Here is a 24,321-nt window from a genome sequence, read left to right as displayed (position 1 = left end):
TATTTTGGTCAAATAAAAAAACAGGAGCTTTGATGTAGAATTAGCCTTCGCGATTAAAACAACAAAGACTTGTTTAAACATAAAATTATACGCTTAACAGGACTCTCTCCGTCACTTACTCCATACAATCGTAGTTCCCATTTCATTTGAATATTAAGCAACCAAAGTCCATGAAATTTTGCAGACATAGTCTAGAAACTAATATCTGTGTCTGTGGTGTTTTAGATTTTTCTAATAATATGTAGTTTTAAAATTACAGGGGCTCAAAGATTTGTATTTTTCTTTAAAAAAAGGCCCAACTTTGTGCTCGTTTTTCTAGACAATGGAGCAATTTAATGAAATTTGAAAAAACCACAGACCTAGAAAATTTAATGAATATTATGTAGTAAAAAAATTATCGTTATATATTTTATATTGTTATAATTGTGTGGGAACTACGAAAACCAGAAATTACACCCAGAAATCTTGAAAATTTCGTGCTGTCTCGATTTGTGCAAGCGGGGTGGTGAAGTGCGGGGGACGACACGTGAAACTGACAGAAACTGACAGTCTAAACACACGGGCCACATTTAGACTGCACCCAACTCCAAACTTGTCGATAGGTCTAACTAAATACACTGGTACATTTCAACTTGCGTTAGACGTATGCGTTACCTACTCAGACGTTGCCTGTAGATAAAAATATGTCTCATGTTTGCTGGCAATAGCGCATGCATCAAACCCTGCAAGTTGCAACTCTCTTGCAACCTATTCCTCACGCAATACGCACAGCTTTAATATTATAATTTTTGACAATGTATACTATATGTAATGCCATATCACAGGTCACTCTCTGATTTATTGCTAACAATTTACTTCCAAATGCAAAGAAATCTAAGTGTGTTGAATTCACACTGCCCAATACCAGGACCTTAAATGACATAAGTTCATTGATAAATAATCATATGTTGAAAATAAAGGAGAACCCCGTGTTTCTCGGTATAATGTTAGATGCAAAGCTTCTATGGAACACCCACATATCAACACTTGATGGTAAACTCAGCTCTGCTGCTTACACTGTTAGAAAAATTCGACAGGTACTGACGTGGAAACTGCAAAAATTGTATATTTTGCCTATTTTCACTGTATTATGTCTTACGGACTCTTGCTATGAGATAAAGCGGTAGATATTGAAAAAAAAATGTATTACAGAAAAGGACAGGACGTGCAATTTATAATTTAAAACCGCGCGCTGCCATACAATAAAAATATAAGGAAATAAGTACCTTATCTATTATCTTATAGTAGCTTTTAAATATATTTACAACTAGCTAATGCCCACAGCTTCGCTCGCGTGGATTTAGGTTTTTAAAAATCCCGATCCTTTCATTTCCCAGAACAAAAGTTGCCTCTCCGTAATAGCCCGTCCCCGGGATGCAACTTGTTTCTGTATCACGTAAGAATATTTAAACGGATGATCCTTTTCAAATCCCGAGGGATCACCAGGATTTAGGAATGCAATTTCTTACAGCATCCTATACCTTCAATATCAATTAATAATCGACACTTTTTAAATCCCATTAGCTTTAGTAGTCAGGTCCCCTGCAACATCAGGATTGAGGAGTTGGAATCCAAATTTTTTTATTGAACAATGTCGCAAACTTTCTTTATCGATTAAAAAAACTACCCAAAATTACGCAGTTAGGTTACCTGCCAAATTTCATGGTTTTGAGTCAACGGGTACCCTAGAGGTTTTCTTGACACACACGACAGACAGACAGATAGACAACAAAGTGATCCTATAAGAGTTCCGTTTTTCATTTTGAGGTACGAAACCCTAGAAAACGTAGGAACGGCATTCCGAACCAGTGGTAAATTTGTCTGACCATCCAAAAACACTTTGAAGTTTACCTAAAAGTTTACAGGAATAAAAATTTATCATTGTATTCCATTCCATTTCATTCTATTCCATTCTGTTCAAAGATAAATAGATAATAAAAATATTTGTCACCGAAACAATAATTTACGATACATCAACCAATATCAATTTTACTGATGACAATCTGACTATTACCAAAGTGAACGACTACTATAATATCTATTATATACGACTAACATAATATGTATTATAAATTGTGTGCCGTTTGCATTCTCACTAGGTTCTCATTAAGTTTGTTTTATTTGGTTAAACTTTCTGGCATTTATATTGTTATGACGTTTAATTGGCAAACAGTCTGTTTATTGGCTCAAACTCAAAAATTCAGCCAATCACAACAAAGAAAATATTGTAATAATGATTGATGCAGCTTTCTGTAATTGAAAACAAAATATTTGACATTAACTTGAATGTGACAGTGTTTTCCGAATAGGGTTGCCAGAGGCCCCGTATTTTACTGGTTACCCCGTATTTCGGGATACAGAAACCTGGCTGGCGAAATCAAACACTGACGTTATGTCCAGTAGAAAGAATATTTTCCTTTTGCGGCAATGCGTAGCCGAAACCCACTCGATATTGATCATGGTCGTAGCCAAGGCAGCGGGGCTTGGTTTGAGGATGTAAGCCTTTTTTTATACAAGTTAGCCCGTGACTTTAATCTTTTCTAGTGGTAAGTGATGATGCAGTCTAATTTCTTGGCCGTTAGGGCCATAGTAACCATATAACTAGCCATGACCGAAGCCTCCCATCAGACCAGAAATTTAGAAATGGCGACTGCGCCTGGGAATCCGTCAAAAACCTAAGCCTAAAATAATACTTACACTATTTCTTGCATTTGCTTACCAATTTTTTTTGGAAATATATCAAACATTTCGCGCTCACTTGACTCGCGCTTTGAATTTGTATTACTTGGTGTAAACTCCGCAATTTCGTTTGCATGAATTTAGATTTTAAAAAATTCCGTGGGGGATTTTCCGGGCTAAAAAGCCGCCTAAAAAAAATGTCTGGGATGCAAGTTACCTCTGAATAGTAAGTACCAAAATTTTGGTAAAGAAGATGGGCCGTGAAAGGGTAGATAGGCAAATAGATATACTGTCGTATTCGTAATATTAGTATGGATAGGAAGCTTTAAAAATATAATCTTGCTATGGCTAAACTCGTTTCCCTTTCACTTTAATTTTTTCTGTATTGAACCAAAAACACTTACGCTCACTGCGCTCGCGCTTTTTTATTGTTGTATTTTATCTCACTGACAAATTGAAAGGCGAAATTCCACTAACCAGGTAATTAGCCCATAAAGTTGAGCGAATGTTTTTTTCCTCATGACAGGATTCAGTTCCGGCCCTGATAAAACCTCTCCCGCAATCGATTCCTGGCTACGGCCATAGTACTGTGAAGGTGGAATTACAAATTAAATGTAATTTTAAGTTAAAATGAAAAGATTGTATGCATGAAATGTATAACATTTTGCTTTACAAAACTTAAGAGTTTTTAAAAGCTATTTAAATAAATAAATCTTTTATTTAAAACCACATTGCAAACACAGTTCACCAATCAAGACACGGCAACATACGGAGAAAAAATACAAAACTTACAAATAAACTAAAATATCTAAATAGGCTTTCCATGCATTTCAGAGAGAACCACCGCCTATTTCTTTAAATACTTCAAATTTTCAAATTTCTTCAAATCTAAACCCCGTATTTTTGATGGTGGTAGCCTGTAAATCAAAAAGAGGCAGGTGGCAACCCTACTACTTCCTAGACAGAATTTAAAAATTGTTTTCATTACTCGGTATGCCTACTGCCATAGTGTGACAGAAAGTGTGACGGTAGTTGTGACCTCTGATTGGCCGACTCTCTTTCACTATTTGCTAAAATTGATGATTGCAACAACAATTTTTTCTTTTTTGTAATCGAAAACAGAACACGGACGTCAAACAGGTTGACTAATTGCAATCATTTCTGACCGGCTAACATTGTTCCGCTAGTGGCTCAAACTCACTGTCGCAGCAAGAACATGGTAAATTCAGCCAATCACAGCAATTTCAATTGGTTATCACAAATGTACCGATCTAGGAACCGAGAATGCACGAACCAGGGCAGATAGAGATAAGAACAATAATATCATACGTAGGAAATCGACGGGGGATCGTTGACAACGATAGCCATAAAACATTAGATAATTCACATGAGTGCGTCCCAGGAGTGCCGCGAGAAAAGTTTCCATAAAATAGTTCATAATAATATCCCCGCTTCCACTCGCTTGAATATTTTATACATAGCGTGAAGGAGAGGGGTGTACTATCTATAACTGTGATATATTTATTACGTTAGTGCGTTTTGTTTTTTAGAATTATTATGGAGAGCAGCCTTTTGAAGTGAGCAACTGCATATTTAAGCAATACGTCGTGTAACCGTGAGAAGCGCATGATAGCGTTTAGACGCACAACGTCAAAATCGCAAAATGCAAGAATTGAAATTTTTCAAAATACCAAACCCCAAAATACCAAACCCAAACCGAGAACCAAGGTGTTCATAAATATCAAGACTTACTATCATAACGTTTTGGTATTTCGCGTATTATGCAAAGGCATCTTACATACAATTTTTTTTTTTTTAAATTATTAGCATAAGGTATGTTTAACAATTTGCTTTTTGACACAGCGAAAAATCACAAAGGTAAGGTCTTTTGGCGTTTTGTGCGTTGTGCGTCTAAATACGTTTGAGTCGCGTGTTAGTGCCCGGTTTACCCTATATTTTTTATAATGTCATACCAATAGAAAACAAAGACTAAATTTGCTTCGTCATGAAACATTGCGTGACATTTGGGTTCATCATTTACATTCTAAAATAATTATTAAGAATTACTCTTTTTTCTTTTATTAAGTTTTGTAATATGTAGGTTGCTTACGCGATGAATTTGAACAAAAGGCGATACAAAATTATTTAGGTTAGATTAAGAAATATCTGTAAGACAATAGCTTATAAGATTTTATTATAATTAATGTTAGTCCGTAAGAGAGTCGATCATAAGCCTCCAACGAATAAAGACGTCTTCTACCACAACGCAGTCCTCCATCATTTAAATCCAACCAAAAGATTAATATTTCAGTTTGCTATATTGATATCTTACTGCTACCTTGAGCCACCGAAAAAGAGATTAATGCCTTGGGCTTTTAACCACAGTACTTTCTTGCTATACCAACTGCTTCAAAGTCACTTCTATCTCATTTTCTCTAAATACAAAGTTACGATCTGTTGTTATATAAATTCTTAGTTAATTTAATTTAATTTTTACCACTATTAAAAAAAAAATATGAGGAAAGTTTGTATGTATAACTGTGGCGTAACATGTTCAATAATCACTTATTTATAAGAGTATAACTCAATCGGTAGAACAAGGCGCGAACGTATAGGCAACTTTTGCTGATGGTAATTTTCATAATGCCTTTCATAGCAGGTGCGTAGATAGGTCTACAAAATACAGATTCCTTGTAATATGCTGTACCATGACGATAAATTAAGGCATACCTTCTCGTAAATGTAATTGTTTATGCAAGCACAGTGATAGATAGTGGATTTTTAAAAAATCGCCATTTTTTATTTATTTAAACATCTTTATTACTTTTCAGATAAAGTATATACGTAGAGGAAACATATTTTTAAACAAAGGGCGTCCTTATCATTAATGAGATCTCTTCCAGGCAACCTATACTTAACAACTCATAGAACTATTTAATACTTATATTTGAAAAAAGCTGTGTAAAAGGTCAACATGTTTTTACCCAATTAAAAAAACAACCAGCGTCCTCTCATTAAGAAGGTCATTTCGAATGAGTGGTAGTTTCAGTAAACCATTCAGAATTTATTTGTGAAAGTTTACTTGAATTAAAACGTTTCTATTTCCACTGTAGCTTAGGTACTAATTTTTTTACTAAAGCAATGCTAAACATTACGAATAAATCATAATATGCAAATAAGTTTATATTCAGCAGGTACCTACGATTTAGAAAATTGCGCTAGTAGGTACATTAAATTTCGAGTGTTGGGAATATTTTACCTTAAGCCCTGTTCACACGGCAAACACAGGACGTTCTTTTGCAAGATACATCTTATCGAATGTGGAAAGTAGAACATACAGGATAAAATCTTTCACACGGTTGTATTATTTACTGTCTTATGACTGAATTCCGAAAAAGCTACTTATTGCCCTATTGTCGTACCTACTCCTAGCACAAACTTTTCGTCTAGTTGGAGGGGAAAGGGAAATATTAGTCATGATAAACATGGCTAGTATTTCCATACCATTGTACAAGATTATCTCACAATATTTTAAACTTACATGCCAACCATTTTGAAATTTTTATTGTTTGTTGTTATAGCGTCAATAGAAAAAGCAAACAAACGGATGGATAGCGGAGGCTTAATAATAGGGATCCGTTGGCACTCTTTGTGAACAGATCCTTAAAAAACCAAAGCGAATGCCGTATGAACGGGGTCTAACGATAAAAGTACAAGTCGTATCCGAGCAACAACATATGTTTAAGCCGCACTCTACAGCGTAATTAAAAATTAAGCACCACTGGGCCCAGGTGTTCTTCAGGAAAATGCATTAATTAGGATCCGGTTAAAGCCTTACACAAGCTGTGTAGTGGTACACTAATTAGCTGAGTTACGCTACTATTGTTACGACTACGAGACTCTTTGTTCTACCGAATCAAGGTCAAGATGAACTTAGACAATTACACTGAAAAATATAGTTGCCGCCCGACTAAGAAAGGGTTATGATTATGAATTTAGCAGTTTAGTAAGTTTCGATGTTCGTCAGTTCATCGGTGACCTCCTCGTTATTATTATCAAACTACTGATTTTGATATACGAGTAGTTTGGTATATTAGAGGTGATTTTTAACCCCCGATCCAAAAAGAGGGGAGTTATATGTTTGACGTGTGTATCTGTGTATCTGTCTGTGGCATCGTAGTGCCTAAACGAATGAACCGATTTTAATTTAGTTTTTATGTTTGAAAGGTGACTTGATCGAGAGTGTTCTTAGCTATAATCCAAGAAAATCGGTTCAGCCGTTTGAAAGTTATCAGCTCTTTTCTAGTTACTGTATGTAGCCTTCACTTGTCGGGGGTGTTATAAATTTTTAATTTACACTTGTGATAAACAAGTGTAGATTAAAAATTTTCAACACCCCCGACAAATCATTTTCAAATAAATAATTATGTATATCTAGGCAAGGTCCATCTTGACAGCTTGACATTTGCCAATTAACACTTGAATATTATGAACCTAAGGGTTATCTAACCTTCTTTTCTACAAGAAAACTAGAAAATAGCTGATAACTTTTAAACGGCTGAACCAATTTTTTCGGATTATAGCTAAGAACACTCTCGATCAAGCCACCTTTCAAACAAAAAAAAGTAAATTAAAATCGGTTCATTCGTTTAGGCGCTACGATGCCACAGACAGATACACAGATACACAGACACACAGATACACAGATACACACGTCAAACTTATAACACCCCTCTTTTTGGGTCGGGGGTTAATGAGGTGTTATCGCGTTCCATTTGCTCTAAAAAATCGAAATCTTATTCGGCGACTCATACGCGGAAGTGTTTTTGTAAAAACAGTCAAGCGCGATTTGGACTCGCACACGGATGGACCGCTGTACCCACAGTAAATAGAGCTTTTTTTGTAACCACAAATTCCCGGTTTTTGGATTTATCTCTTTATTTGTGCTACAAGACATTGCTAGCTACCAAATTAAGGTCAATAGGATTTTGATTATATAAGTCTTGATTACCTTGTCATGTCTACACAGAAAAACAAGAGATTCTTTTACTGATGAAACTAATTTAAGTCGTTGCCAAAAAATACCCCATAGAGAAATTTGTTTGGTCAAAGTTTCTAAAATTCACCTAAATGCTAACTATTACGCTAACTGAAAGAACTAAAAATCTTGGTGTGATATTGGACGGCCATTTATCGTGGGCAAGTCACATTAACGAAGTGAGTAAGCGCATGCACTACTCCCTTCACTCCTTGAAACGTTTGCAGAATTTCCTTCCTCTTAAAACTAAAATCTTGCTCGCACAATCTCTTCTGCTTCCTCTCCTAGATTACGCCGATGTCTGCTATTTAGATGCAACCGAGGAGCTGCTTGATAAACTAGATCGCCTTCAGAATTTGTGCATCCGTTTTATTTTCGGATTGCGCAAATTCGACCATGTTTCTCAATTTCGAAATAAGTTAAAGTGGCTCCCTATTCGACTTCGCCGGAATACTCATATTCTCACGCTACTCTTTAAGATTTTAAATTCATCCTCCCCCTCTTACTTGCGTGAGCGCTTCAACGAAGCCGCTCCTCGGGTGATGCCAGTGCGTTCGTGTGTCAAGTTCCTTCAAACTTCGTCTGAAACAGCACTATCTTTCCTCTCTGTCATAACACTATTGTTTACATATATTTATCGGTATATATTATAAGATATATTTATGACTATAAGTATATATTTATGTATTAAGGTATATATGTTTTTGTAAGTCTATTTTAATATATAAATATTTGTAAGTATATATTATAACATAATATCTACTATATTTTTTGTTTTCATGATTACTGTCTATCTTTGCTGTACCTATTCTACTCCATTTACAACCTCTCACACTGCCAAGGGTCACTGGTAGAGATCTCTTATAGAGATAAGTGCTTCCCTGTCCACTTTTTCTTTCCTTTTATTTATATTGTTACAACTTTCTGGTACAAATAAAGTATAAAGTATAAATATAATTATATACAATAAAACTTGAATATGTATTATACATTGTTCTCTCAGAAATGGCTGGCTACAAGTCAGAGGAGCAATCTAAATGACATAGCTACTCGAAGGATTAGTCGGCTGATCCTACGGGCAGCTTCAACTAAGGATGTGCCGTTCAGTAAAATTGTGTATAGGTAAGTAGGTACTAGTTTTCTGTTTCAAGTTTGTTATAAGTAACAAATGTTTTAGTATAAAAAAATATTTCGGTATCCATACTAGGTATTACATACTTTTTTACTTGACAATTATAAATTAAAAATTTAAGTTACTTCCGACACGTAAAATATCTTTCCACCTTTATCTCAATAATATTATACTTGTTGCCACAAACCCAATGAGTGTAAACTTAATGGACTTCCACTGTTACTCATACCAAAATTTCGATTTGAAATTGAATTTTGAGTTTGAATTTAGTTTTTTTTTTTGAATTGCCAATTCGATACACCCCTTGATTATAGAAGAAACCTATTTTGCTTATTCCAAGGATATACCTATACGAGATCAGTATGTTTGATTGCGCGTTCGTATGAGTAAAATACACGCAAACCTTATTGTATTAGAACGACGCCTGATAATATGTATAAATAAAATAACTCTCGACCCGATAAAATAAACATGAACAAAAGCGCAACCCTAAATATAATCCTTGAGTGGGCAGCAAGCATACGTTGTTTGAGCAAACTCCGGTGTCATTATAAAATACGGGCCGCAACGTGGATTCACTTTGAGAAATGGGGGGTGGGCTCTAACACCTGGTGCTCGGAGTCATGAAGCTACAAACTCCTTTAGCGTTCTACGTTTTTAGTGTTCCGTACTCGTTGTAAGAGTAAATATATGTTAAAATTAAATAAATTAAGGTCAAAGCTTTTTATTTTTATTAGTAGTTAGAAGTAGTCGAAAAATCAGTAAACAACAGTATCACAAGTCAAACAGAATTCTAATAGGGATCACCTCCGTTTGTCATAGCCTTTTAATTAACCCCCGACGCAAAAAGAGGGGTGTTATAAAGACGTGTCTATCTGTGTATCTGTGCATCCGTCTGTGGCATCGTAGGTCCTAAACTAATGAACCGATTTTAATTTAGTTTTTTTTTGTTTGGAAGGTGGATTGATTGAAAGTGTTCTTAAAAACTATTAGGTACATTGTTTTTTTGGAAAAAAATCACAATATGACAGTGTTTTAGAGTTGAGTGGCTTCCAGTCAAAATCCTAAATTATATTAGATCATAAACACTTTAATCAAGCAAGATAATGCGGAGACAGCTTGGTAAAACTTTATAGAAGTCAAACACAAAAATAACTTGGTTTGTTACGGTTTTTGATTTGGGTATGAGGAAAAGGATTTCTGTTTATCACGGAACACTGGTTTTATGCAAGAACAACTTATACTGGTCCGGTTTCTTTTTGTAAGTTGAAAGTCACTCGAATGAATTTATCACGCGCTCCGAACCAAATGGAACAGTTTTTTAAAATAGTTACCTCGTAAAATGGTGTGACTTAACATTTATTATTCAACAAAAACTCAATGTGTTAGTGCTTTTAGAATAAGTATTGATATTTGAAAAGCGTTCGGGTGCTTTGTTAAATGTATGGTGGAAACTTTTTAATCTATTTATTTATTACTAACTGATACCCGCGACTTCGTCCGCGTGGATTTAGATTTTCAAAAGTTCCGAGGGAACGAATTAATTTTTCAGAATAAAAAGTAGCTTATGGTACTCTCCAGGTCTTCAACTATATATCCACGTATAAAATCAGCTTAAGTTAAATAAATAAATTATAACATTTTAGGTTTTATTTAGGGATTTTATATTCAGAGCTTCGCAACCACACCTATTAATTTTTATGTTGTGACATACTTTTTGTTTTTGGCAAAAATTATCGTATCAAGTTTAAATTTTTGTATGTTTCAATTCGGGCACAAAACATATTTTACTTAGCATGCAACGAGCTACACACTTAGCAAAAATAGGCAGAATTTATTCAGGCTGGAGAGTCAAAGAAGTACAATACCGTAGTGTAGAAATTCTAAAACCAAACTTGCATCTATAAAAAAACTGCGCCGTGTGTTGATAGCTGCAAACAGCGTTTATAATTTCACTGCAATTCCTAATATTTTTATTAAAATACATTCGCACTGCAAAAATGCTGCCCAATAATAATAAACATATTATCGCCAAACACAGCGCATCTTTTTATTGGCGCAGACGAGGTTTTGTTGACGTTTATTTAACGTACACCCTAAAAGCCTTTTATGCCGATCGATTGATTAATAAAGTTCAAATTTCAATATTTATCTACTCCTTCCATAGATAGATTAGCCTAAATCTAAACAAACCTATCTTTAAGTAAAAGAACTAGAATATGGAATTCTAAGTAAATCTTCCCTTTTAAATGTTCTACGAGTATGATGGTTAAAATTTCGTCAAAACCCATTTAGGACATAATAATATAAGCGATAGGTTATAAGTATTCTATCATCCATACCAATATTATAAATGTGAATGTGTGTCTGTCTATCTTTCTGTTTGCGAGCTTTTCACGGCCCATCCGTTAAACCGATTTAGACGAAAGGTTCAAAGATGGCTTTTATCCTGTATTTATATATTGCAAGCGCCTTCCATTCTGACAAGATCCGGTCTCAGTAATGGGCCGGCAATAAGATGATAACATGAAGTTTATTATAAATATAACGACTGACAATATTTTCTCGCATCCTAAATATTTCAATTAGAAATTTAATCTGTTCAGGCCGAGCTCGAAGCTGTAAGCCTTTACATGGACCCTTTTAATCATCTTGTTATCACGTTAGCACACCTGGCTTAGGAATAGCGTATGAAATTAATTTATATTCAAAATTCTGTTTTACATAGTGCACATTAAATCATAGAGCAGCTTATGTTCACTGCTTCACAATTAATTTTCATCGGCTTTTACACGATACACGTAGGTACATATAACTTGTAATAAATTTTAGCAGCTTAATCAGTGCGATAATGTAATGCCTACTCGTGGTTTTTTCCTCAACTACGTTGCAAATGGCTCGAGAGAAATGTTTTATGATTTGATTGTGCCCTGCAGATAATGAAGGTAGATCAATCAATCCGACCAACCATAATAAGCAACCATCTTTTTTTAAATATAGACTAGTGCTTGGCTACAATTAACCTAAGATGGAGTCCGTTTACCTAGAAGATGCCTATTCATTCTTAACTTAAAGGTATGTATATTCTAATAACTTGTAACGAATAACCATAATAACTTGACAGCCAGTGTTATACTTGATTCGAAAGCTTTGTGGAACATGATTTTTGTAAGAAATAGCCTCATAGCTTGCTTAACAAAAGCAAAAGTTCCGTTGAATAAAAATGATAGTGGTGTTATTGGTAGATCGCTATTACACTTGTAAGTTTTACTTACGTAAGTTGTAAGAATACGATAAACGGCTTGTAGAGTGTTTACATTAGGAAAATTTGTCGTAAGTTAATTACGTAAGCTGCTTAGTTGAGTTAAACTTACAGGTGTAATCGCGGCCTTATATACATAGTAAAGTCAATAGGAGCAGAGTGTATGGTGTATTCGTGTGCAACAGTCAGGTCGATGTCATTTTGCCGGACGATTGCCAGATTAAACTAAAATATTGTATCATCTGAGGCCAGAATAGTCTCGTTTTTCAAACCTTGGCGTCTGCCTATTTGTTAACGTCACTGACTATTTGTTAACATAAGCCCAAACATTCGGATCGTGGCTTGTTTTTTTAGCCTTGCTATTTGCTAGATAGTTTTGGTTCAGCTGTTTTATACGACTTTAAAGATTTTTGCGATCAACTCACAATTTATTAGTATCAGTCATATTCTTTGAATCTTCGTGCAGTCGTATCGTAATCGTTGAGCCACCTTACCTACTCAATACACCTGTATTGAGTAGGTAAGGTAAGTAAGTACTTTTGTAATGTATGGAAGCGTTCCATCGCGATCGCATGTACCAAGCTGTCAGTGTCACGGGCTGCCACTTTTTATTTGCTACTGGCTCACCCTGACTTTGTCCGGGTTGAACATATACATGTACTTCTAAATAGTGAAAGATTTTTTTTAATATTTGTAGTGGTTCCGGAGATTATTCTCCGTATACATACAAACACACAAAATTCACACTCTATAAATTTGTATAAATAAGCACACGGTAGAACACATACATATCTGAGGAGAAGCGATGGTGTGGCCTAAGATGGGGCATGTTCGCTTAGAGAATGCCTACTTATTCACTTTTGTGTTTGAAAGATACCCATAGATTATAATGAGTAGAAAAACACATCTCAAATTCAAATTCAAATTCAAATTCAAAATGTTTTTATTCAATTAGACTTTTACAAGTTCTTTCGAATCGTCAAAAGCATCTACCACTGGTTCGGAATGCCTTTCCTACCGAGAAGAACCAGCAAGAAACTCGGCGGTTGCTCTTTTCAAAGATTTGATATACAATATTATGCCATGTATAAAAGCAATTGAAGTCCTGCGCATTGCTGGAGCGAATCGAAGTTCAAATCCACGCTTTTTTATCATTTACATAATCTTCGATAGTATAATATGCTTTTCTCAAGAGCATATTTTTAATAGATTTTTTGAACCTGTGTAAAGGCAAGTCCAAAATTGACTGAGGAATTTTGTTATAGAAGATTATACCCATTCCCACAAATGACTTTTGGACCTTCCTGAGACGGAGCGTAGGTAGGAGCTCAGAAGTATATTCCATAGGCTAGATAAACGCGGTATGCAGTTTGGGTTTTTTTGTATATTTTACAGATCATATACGCGTACACGTGCACTCTTTTTGACGTTGATCGCTAAACATATTTCCGCTGGTGATACTATTTACTATTTTTTAAATTTTTTCGTAAACCATCGATATTTTTTAAAAAACTGTTTAAGAAACCTTATAACGATTAAAAAAAAAAAACGAAGTGCCATTCCTGCTTAAATTTTTGTTCAAAATCGGCGGCACACTGCCACTCAATATAATAAATGTAATGGTTTCTCATTTATTAAATTGTATTAATCAGCTTAGGCTACAGGATTCACCAGATCATATTTGTTTCCGGTGCATAGCGTCATCATTTCCAATGTAACTTAGTTTATTTTTACTTTTAACTACAATTTTGGTACATGAAAAATAAAAATAAATAAATAGCATCCGCCCATACATCCGTCTTATAATTTTATTTATGACGTCACCCACCTAGTGTCACTACTCACTATCACAAAGAAGATGAATCTCATTTTTTGAAATCTGTCCACCTGTTTACGCTGCAGGCGTTAACAAACAATTTTCGGAACATACATATTACATACAAATATACAAAACCGACAGCCGTCCTTGTGGTGCAGTCGGGTGAAAATTTGCGTTAGCATTTATATCCCTTACTCCGACAGAAAATCGAACAAAGAATAAAAATGAGGTTTTCAAATACTAATGGAATCACTGTGAAGCCATGTAATTAACCGTTATATCTTTTGTGTACTCTTCAACCGGCTCACCGGACCGGGGGGATGTTTTGTTTCCATCGTTTTGTGTTTGCAAGGGGAATAGCGTAATATGTTTCGATTATCATTTCTCTGGCTTCGTTTGAATTGAAAAATGCTCACAGTTTCGCTTCTGTTTTCCTGTCAGGGCAGGTTTTTTTGTTCCGCTATAAATCTCGTTTCCGGAGCCATATCGCACGTTAGCTACACTTTTATATTTTTTTCTGAATGCATGTTGCTCTCTTCACATTAAAACAGCCTGTATATTTTATATATTTAAAAATAATGATTGATATATTATAAACCCGTTAAAAAAATTGAAAAGTTCACTGTAGAAAAAAATACGGAACAATTATGGAATTATACCGGTGTTTATTAGTCTGTCTCAGGTCATATCCATCGGTTTATTCAGAAAATTTAAAAGCTGGGAAATTGAAACTGAACACAGCTTAGGAAAGTTTTTTCTACTAAGTACATCGGTGAGAAGGTACTTAACAAAATATATGTTTATAGTTTATAAAAAAGTAGTGTTTTCGTTCTCGTTGCACACCAAGTGAAATTGTGTAGATCTCAACATTTAAGATGTTTCATAGAGCACCCCTTAAAGACTTGATTAATATATTATGTGCGCACTTACAAATAATCAGACGCGGCTGACGGACGCGGCCGATACATATCACAAGCCGCGTCCCAAACGACTGCATACACGTCTTATCAGTCGCGACTGTCAGCCGTGGCTTATGAGTTATGGATGAGTCCCATAGTTTGTTTCACGCTTTCAGGCGGAAACCAATTATCGGACGTGGTTGATGGTTATAAGTATCTGAATAATGCATAGTAAACTAAACTGTGAAGCTGTCGGACGTAAACTTGAGTGCTAGAACGTCTGAGAGATATATCGCAAGCGTTCCAAATGACTGTGCATACCTATCAGTCGCGGCTTCAGTCGCGGCTTATGGGTGCGTCCCGTAGTTTGTTTCACGCTTTCACAGTTTACTTACTGCTCGCCTTCAAACTCACTGTTGATATTTGACTTGTTGTCTATAAAGCTGGAGATGGACTTGTAACATTTTGGTATTTTATCGAGTTTTTGTAACTCAAAGTCTTGTAAAGAATAATTCGTGGCGAGCGCCGCGTGCTTTCGATTGTCGGTTTTTTCGTGAATTCCCTTTGAGTGTTACATCACAAGTCAGTACAGGTCTGCCATTTTGTGTAAAAATGAAGCACACTTGAGCCAAGACCTCGTATTACAATTACAAATACACGCTCAGTCTGTGCCACCGTATTGTAACTAGATCGCCTCGAATGGTACATCACAAACAAACAGTACAAGTCAATCTCCAGCTTTAGTGTTCGTGTACGTCAGTTCCTCGTGTATTCTGAATTATATTTGCTCGAGTGATACAGTCTCAAGACAATGTTTTAGTACAAATTCTGTTAACTCTGTGCTAACAGTATAACAGCACGTATACTATTTGCGTAACGCAATTAGTTTAATTTATCCAAAGCTAATGTGTATTCTTACTGTTAATTTTAGCCCATGGGTAATAATTTCGTAGCGGGAATGGCATAAACTAACTGCTAAATTGAAATTCTTGACAGCTACGCTATAACTTATTACCTAACTAGCTGACGCCCGCGACTTCGTCCGCGTGGATTTAGGTTTTTCAAAATCCCGTCGGAACTCTTTGGTTTTCCGGGATAAAAAGTAGCCTATGTGCTAATCCAGAATATTATCTATCTCCATTCCGAATTTCAGCCAAATCCGTCCAGTAGTTTTTGCGTGAAGGAGTAACAAACATACACACACACACACACACACACATACAAACTTTCTCCTTTATAATATTAGTGTGATTACCTAATATTATGTGTACAATCGTATACCGCGTTTCGTGAGAACCATTTTTTGCACTCGATGTTTACAGACTTTAAGAGATAATTAATATACAAAAGAAAATCTTTATTTTGATATCGAATACTTCAAAGTGTCTTCACTGAAATGAATGCTTGGGGTTAGAATTCGTAGGTATACTTACCAATGCTATAGATCACTCGAAAACTGAGCACCCCATAAACTAAACTCTACGTCGAAGTAATGATTCGTTGCTAGTCCATTCATAGTTTGTTACATGATTTCACTTCAATTGAAGTCGAATAGTTCGAGCACTAAGCTAGAAATTGTGAGGTAATCGTCTGGAAAAATAAGACTTTTGGATATTATTTATGACAAGCTTCAGAAGCGCAGTCGAATGTATTAAATAATCTTAGGTGGTTCTATAGTCACGCCAGAAAACTAAACTGTTATAAAAAAAATCAAGAGAAGTACCGTGAATTAAGCGAATCTAAATGTAGACTGTAAACACTCAACAATAGATCTTGTTTGCAGTTCTGAAGCAAACTTTATGGAACAGAGAGAGCAAGACATAACATAATTATTTGACTTTTAAGTTCGCAGTAAAATAACGTCGCATCGGCTGTAATTTCATAAATCAAACCTTTTGCAGTACGTTGGCATAAAGTGCTCTTAAATTGTTTTAGTTTATTAGGGTTCCGTACCTCAAAAGGAAAAACGGAACCCTTATAGGATCACTTTGTTGTCTGTCTGTCTGTCTGTCTTTCAAGAAACCTATAGGGTACTTCCCGTTGACTTAGAATCATGAAATTTGGCAGGTAGGTAGGTCTTATAGCACAAGTAGGTAAAGGAATAAATCTGAAAACGATGAATTTGTGGTTACATCATTAAAAAAAATTAAAATGTGTTTCAATTTTCAAAGTAAGATAACTATACCAAGTGGGGCATAGAAAGGGCTTTACCTGTACATTCTTAAATAGATTTTTATTTAATTTTACGCATAATAGTTTTTGATTTTTCGTGCAAACTGTCGGAAAAAATACCCGAATACGGAACCCTCGGTGCGCGAGTCTGACTCGCACTTGGCCGGTTTTATAAAGAGAACTTTCCCTAGCGTGCTCCGCAGCGCTCTACATGCAAATATAATTAAATAATAAACATAATTTGGTTGACATTCGAATAATAAAAAGGAGAAATAATTGCAACTCACATTTCACCGTACAGCTCGTTCACTCTGATACAGCTCAAATAGATCTAGATACTTGATGATGATCCTATTGCTTAAAGGTTTTTTCTAAACTATATAGCCCCACTAAGAAATCATTTCAAGAATTCCAGGCGAAAGCGAGGCAGGTCAACTTGCTTAAACTGCATTTAATGATCAATTCAAAAATATATGTAATATTGAACCGAGCAGAAAAAAATGTAGGTAAACGAGTTACGACCACTACGCGTCCATATAAATGCTCTCAAATTTCCGCTCGAAAATAAATTGAGTTGCTAAAAAATTTTAGTGCAGAGCGCTTTGAATAAAATATGACTTCAGACGGAATTTAACAGTAAGCTTTTATTGACTTTATTAGTTGCTACAAATTAAATGCTCAGTCATAATTTATCGCTGGTCAGACATAATTTTCGGGGAACTCAAATTAAAATTATTTATTTGCTTGATTTGTTTTATTTTTTGCTTGACTAAATACGATCCAAAAATATATAATATGTGAACTGTATTTAGTTAAATATCATTAAAAGCAATTAGGAATCTATTGTTGTCAGAAAAGATTTTTATTTACCACATATTGATTTTAGTTATAAAATAAGAAGTTAGACATTGTGGCCCAAAAAAAAATTGTATGGCTCGATTTATTGTTTGCCAATTATAATAAGCAGCCATTTAGATAAAAATATTTTTTTCTCGTAGAAAAAATCCCTCTACGCTGTTGCTACGAAATGCATATGAATACTATTTTTTACTTGTAGCTGTTGTCCGTGAATAATTTGTGTGCGTCGTGTGGGAATTTATTAGACAAATCACAAAAAATCCATCATTTTCAAAATGTGTTGACTTTATGTCTTTTAAAAACCTAAAAAGGGGGTTTTCATTATTTTGTAAATTTGTAAATGTCTTTTATCAAAATCAGTTTAATAGCCATGAAAATGTAACACTTAATAGTCACACTTTCGTATTTATAGAGAAGTGTCTATAATCTAAACTTTTTGAAAAGTTTTGTAGAATTATATAAAATAGAATGCAATACAATAGAATTAATAATATAATAAATTAATATAAATAAGTAATAAATAATTAATTAGTAAATAAATTTATTGCATATTAAAATAAGTTTTAATCCTGTACTTCATTTTTTAACCCCCGACCCAAAAAGAGGGGTGTTATAAGTTTGACGTGTGTATCTGTGTATCTGTGTGTCTGTGTATCTGTGTGTCTGTGTATCTGTGTATCTGTGTATCTGTCTGGGGCATCGTAGCGCCTAAACGAATGAACCGATTTTAATTTAGTTTTTTTTGTTTGAAAGGTGGCTTGATCGAGAGTGTTCTTAGCTATAATCTAAAAAAATTGGTTCAGCCGTTTAAGAGTTATGAGCTCTTTTCTAGTTTTCTTGTAGAAAAGAAGGTTAGATAACCGTTAGGTTCATAATATTATCTCAATTGACAAATGTCAAGCTGTCAAGATGGACGTTGCCTAAATACATAATTATTTATTTGAAAATGATGTTTTGGAAAACTCAGATACTTTGGATCGACGGGGGTGTTATAAATTTTTAATTTACACTTGTTTATTAAATCTTAATATCAACCTTACTACCTTGAAACCTTGAGATGTGCACACAACTCTCTAAAACCAGTAACGGGGCTTACAAATTGTCAAAATTTCACTATACCTTCAATAGGCGATTGTAGTGAGTGAGTTACCGTATTAGAGCGTCGTAGGTGCAAAAGGCTTAGTACGATGTTGCACATCTCGGTAGCGTTAGTAAATTTGAAGTTTCAAAATACTAACTGGTATTTGTTTTTCGGCATAAGTTCGTACATACGTCTTCAGCAAACGCCCGATAACGAAATAAATATCGTTTGTCCTTGATATAAGAATGAATAACTCTTAATGAGGAACTGGAGGTCTATTTAACTCTAAAATCAAATGAATTTATTCATTTCATGTAATACAACATGTGCAACTTATATGAAAAGACTCTACCACCGGTTCGGAAAGCAGCTTAGTACGTTGTAAAGTTTTGATACTCAAATTTATCAGCGTTGTCGAATATGCAAACTCACACTAAATGTAAGCGCTCGTTGTGAACAATAAATACCTCCAGTCCAGGCAGTTTACCTTAGTTGTCTGATCGCAAAATTGTGTCTGGACTACCGGTATTCACTACAACTATGTATACTACTGAAAAGCTTTGCCAATTGGATAAGCTCCCTCTGTAAATGTGACGAGAGTGACATCAAAGCACAATGGCATTTTGGTGATTAAATTTTGCAGCGTTACCGTGGTATTAAAAGCCTGGGATTCCATTGAATTATTGAACACTATAGTATAACTATCATGGTACCTAGTACTCTGTACTTTCTAATTCCATGTGGGCTTCTATAGATATTCAAACATTTCTTTGCACACACTAAATATGTAGATAAAAGAGTTCTTCGTCATTACTTTCAAAAACGAAAATATAGTATGCTAGAAACTGTTTCAATTTTGATATTGTTATTTTTAAAACGAATAAATTTATACCCTGTTCCGGGATTCGTATTTCACTTAGTGAATATAGAGGAAACTTATGGATGTCAGTTAACTCAACTAATTGCCTAGCCTCTATGACTGAAGTAATTTAATAATCCGTGAATATTGCGACTGGTAGGCACTCGCATTTAATAATATAGTCGATGCAAATTTCAAACGCGTGGAGCGTTTGAGACGCGCTTCGTATAAACTTGTCCAAACGATGAGGGGATGGACACTAAACCCTTTGAATAATGATGCGTGAATTTGAAGTACGTGAAATCATGTCTGTGTTCGAACTCTCGTCGCTGCGATACATTCAGTACACAGATATAGCGAAGCATTAGGTTTTAATGAATTTTAGCCTTTATTTTCTATGCAATAAGATTTTTACGACCTATGGCTGTCGATTGAGTGCGTATACAATGTTGACGCAATTTGGGATAGTGATGCGGTTTTCCTAATCTGTTTAGGTACCTAGTTCAGTTAGGCGTTCTGTAACGATTGGTGTATGTTTTCAGACAATTCAATTAGATTTCGACGTGAACGCGTATGTTGGGGTAAATGGATCAGAATAGTTTACTTTAGCAAAGTTTTAAGGATTCATTGAATTCCGCGTTATGTAGCCTCAATATGAATGTGAATGGCAGGCTCTTTGAAGTGGCAAGGTATTCTTACAAAAGTTTTTCTTTCTTACCTATTGAGTTAAAAATATATTCTTTGATGTGTAAAAATTTTCTGCATACTTTTCAGATGAACTGATTCTAGGTACGTTGAAAATTATTATTATATAAAAAAACTTGGCCTGACTGACAGACTGATCTATCAATGCACAGTAAGCTGCTGTGGTAAGAATCATTATGTAGGTTCCTTTAACAACGTAGATAACCACTAAGAAAGGATTTTTGGAATTTCAACTCCTAAGGGGGTTAAATAGAGGATGGAAGTTTTTTTGGAAGTCTGTTATTTTTAAAGCTATATCGATGAAAATTGGTATTATGAAATACATTTTTTAAATTTTTATCCGAAAGCTTAGAGCTTTTGGTTAAAAATTAAAAAATATGGTTGGGGGTGACAGTTTGTATGGAAATCCGTCTTTTTCAAGTTATTTCCATAAAGTCTTTGAGTTTTCGGTTACAAATAAAAAATACATGTTTCAGGATTTTTGGAAATTGTACCCCTGAGAGACGACCCGTTCTCAGTAGTGAATCGGCAATGTGTCTACGACGATGATTGAAATGCTGTTATCAAACAGGCTAATAACAATCGCGGTAAAAATCCAATTAGGTACCTTGCGGCGAACAATGGCGTTCATTATAAATTAACGATCATTATTGCCATGTTTGGTATCAATGTGCGAGTCCCGCGGGAAATCAGAGTGCCTGCCCAGGAGTACTTTAGAATAGATACTTTAGGTGCATATGGACTTTCGATTTATTTTATTTCACAGGCTTACATTTTGAGATTGAACTTATAAACTGACTTAAAGGTTGCCTGGTAGAGATTGTTCCAAGCAATAAGGCCGCCTTTTGCACACAATTGTTTTTTTCTGTTTTCTTCTTACTGTGTTGTTATCCTTTACATGTGTTTTTTGTGTGCAATAAAGTGTTTCTATCTATCTATCTATCTGACTAATAGACGATGCGCAGCGTAGGGTTTGGTATTCACTTGAGTTGAGCAGCTTTGTTCAGTCGAACAATCCGATTTTTGGAAGATGAGGTTTTCACGTCATGTGCTAAAAATCAGATTGCTCTGCTTGACAAATCTCTGCTCGACTTGACAATACAGCATTGTAAAGTCGAAATCTCCTGAGGATGCTCCGGTGTCGGGGCGAAACGTGCGTCGAGAGTAGTGGAAAAGTCTTGTGTGGTGTTGCATGTGAATGGTGGTGGCGGTGCTTGCTTGGGAACTTGGCTTTATTGCTTGGTTGGGAAGGTAAGCGGTGCTTAGCTTGTAACTGCATGTTTGACCATACAGATTTATCCTGTTGGCGGATTATAGCAAAATAATTTTTAACTGTTTCTTGCTAAATCTCTGCTCATCTTCACTTAGGTGAATAAACTGCTGAGCCTGGGAGCGAGAAATTTTGTACACGAGTTTTTTATATAACGTAATTAAGTATTAACAGGGCTCCTCCGTCACTCGTTTCCACTCGTTTCATACAATCGTAGTTCCAATTTCATTTGAATACTAAGCAAGAAAAGTCCATGAAATTTTGCAGACATATTCTAGAAACTAATATCTGTGTCTTTGGTGTTTTAGATTTTTCTAAAAATATGTAGTTTCAAAATTACAGGGGCTCAAAGATTTGTATGAAAATTACTATGACCGCCTAACTATGAAACCGAATATTTTAACAGAAATCTGGAAAACCACAGACATAGATATTAGTTTCTAGAATATGTCTGCAAAATTTCATGGACTTTGGTTGCTTAATATTCAAATGAAATTGGAACTACGATTGTATGAAATGAGTGAAAACGAGTGACGGAGAGAGCCCTCTTAACAAGGAAAATATTTTATTAATAAACTGTTGAACATGCTTAGTACTAATACGTTGTACATCTTGTTGTTGTTGTTGTTGTCGTTGTTTTGTAAATTGTGATTTTACACGGATAGGTGGTAAAGCTATCCGTGTAAAATCACAATTTACCTCGCAGTAAAATTTAGTAAGCCATACCAATACTTCATACCAATAGAGCTTTCTGTTTTTGGGAGAAAGCTTGCCACCTAGGTATAATATAAGTACGAATGCCTAGTTTTTCTCTCGTAGCTCTGTTTAAAAAGCCTTTGATCCAGAAATACAGACTTGTTTTTCCGATGAGATTAAGTGCAGTTTTAGTGATATTGGCTTTTGAATGACGTTGATTATGATTTGGTCCTAAATTGGAAACTTGATTAGAAACGGGAATAATTAATGCCCTGAATATACAGGATTAGCGGCGCATTGAAATATTCGTTTGATTGACAATGCGGTTTCCGATATTAATAAATATGATTGCTACAGTTCAGTATTATTCATTTCGATCGTTTGTTTTCATTCTTAGGCACATTTGTATTGTTAAATATGTTGAATAGTTAAATTCGTATTCTTATCTATATAAAATGTATAAACTAATATTCTAAAGAGACAAAGTTTGTGAGTTTGTTTGTAGGGGGTACCTAATCTCTACTACTGAACTGATTTTTAAATTTCTTTCACTAGTAGAAAGCTATATTATTCTTGAGTAACACAGGCTTTTTCAAAAAAATTGGAGAATCGTATGAAAATTGTAATAAGCTACCCATGCGAAGCTGGGGCGGGGTGCTAGTCATAAATAAATGCAAAAATTCTGATATGCGATGCTGTCGTGTCCATTTGAGAAATGTACAAATTATCGAAGAAAACTTGGTAAAGACCACAGAATTACTTATCACGCGTAAGCATTATTTATATATTTAAGATTTCATACGCCATGTAATATGTACGTAGTATTGGTTAAAATGTCATAATTAGTAAACAAATAAACTGTCTCTGTATGTGTGATACAAGTAAATTATTTCTGTTTATGATACTTTCCAGCGGCCGCTGCATGTGACCGCAGGTGCAAGTGTTCTACGCGCACTTTACAGTATGAACGCCTTTATATTACAGTTCCATGTATTAAAACTTTTACGAGTTTTAGAAACCGTATAAGACACGATGCCACCGTTCTAGCGTCGCGCGCTGTGTACTTCGTGCGTAAAGTTTTAGTAATTGTATTACTATACAAACAGGCAACACTATCAATCGAAGATGGGTGTACTATAAATATAGTTAAGGGGTTTGAACATTTTGGCCTACCTAGTAGTCCGCCATTTTCTAGAGTTCCGTACCTCAAAAGGAAAAGCAGAACCCTCAAAGGATCACTTTGTTGTCTGTTTGTCTGTCCGTCCGTCCATCCGTCCGTCGCATCGTGTCTGTCAAGAATACCTACCTATAGGGTAGGTACTTCCCGTTGACCTAGAATAGAAGAATGGCTAGAATTTCATGGAATTTGGCAGGTAGGTAGGTCTTATAGCACAAACACAGGAATAAATCTGAAAACCTCGAATTTGTGGTTTCATCATTAAAAAAAAATTAAAATGTGTTTAAATTTTCAAAGTAAGATAACTATACCAATTGGGGTATCATATGAAAGGGCTTTACCTGTACATTCTAAAACAGATTTTTATTTATTTTTATGTATAATAGTTTTTGATATATCGTGCAAAATGTTGGAAAAAATACCCGAGTACGGAACCCTCAGTGCGCGAGTCTTGGCCGTTTTTTTTCCAAAATAGTGACCACGCATAAAACCTGTATTAATCAATAGTTAGCATCAATACAAACAAGTATTGTATGAGGCAACATATTCCAAAGAGTCACGCTTCCAAGATATAAACTAGTTGTACTGGTGGAGTCATCAGTACATATACAACAGTCTAACCACCAGGTACAAGT

At 35.1% G+C, this 24,321-nt stretch overlaps 1 protein-coding gene across 2 annotated transcripts in view; it reads right to left on the bottom strand.

Moving 5' to 3' along the window:
- Positions 1-24,321, bottom strand: part of LOC123880641 (epithelial discoidin domain-containing receptor 1-like) — a 216,736-nt gene that overhangs the window by 22,870 nt on the left and 169,545 nt on the right. The gene's annotated exons all lie outside the window — the stretch shown is intronic.

The sequence above is a fragment of the Maniola jurtina genome, chromosome Z (assembly GCF_905333055.1).
Source record: "Maniola jurtina chromosome Z, ilManJurt1.1, whole genome shotgun sequence".
In the NCBI taxonomy this organism is placed as follows: Eukaryota; Metazoa; Arthropoda; class Insecta; order Lepidoptera; family Nymphalidae; genus Maniola; species Maniola jurtina.
This window is presented reverse-complemented; position numbering and strand designations above follow the sequence as displayed.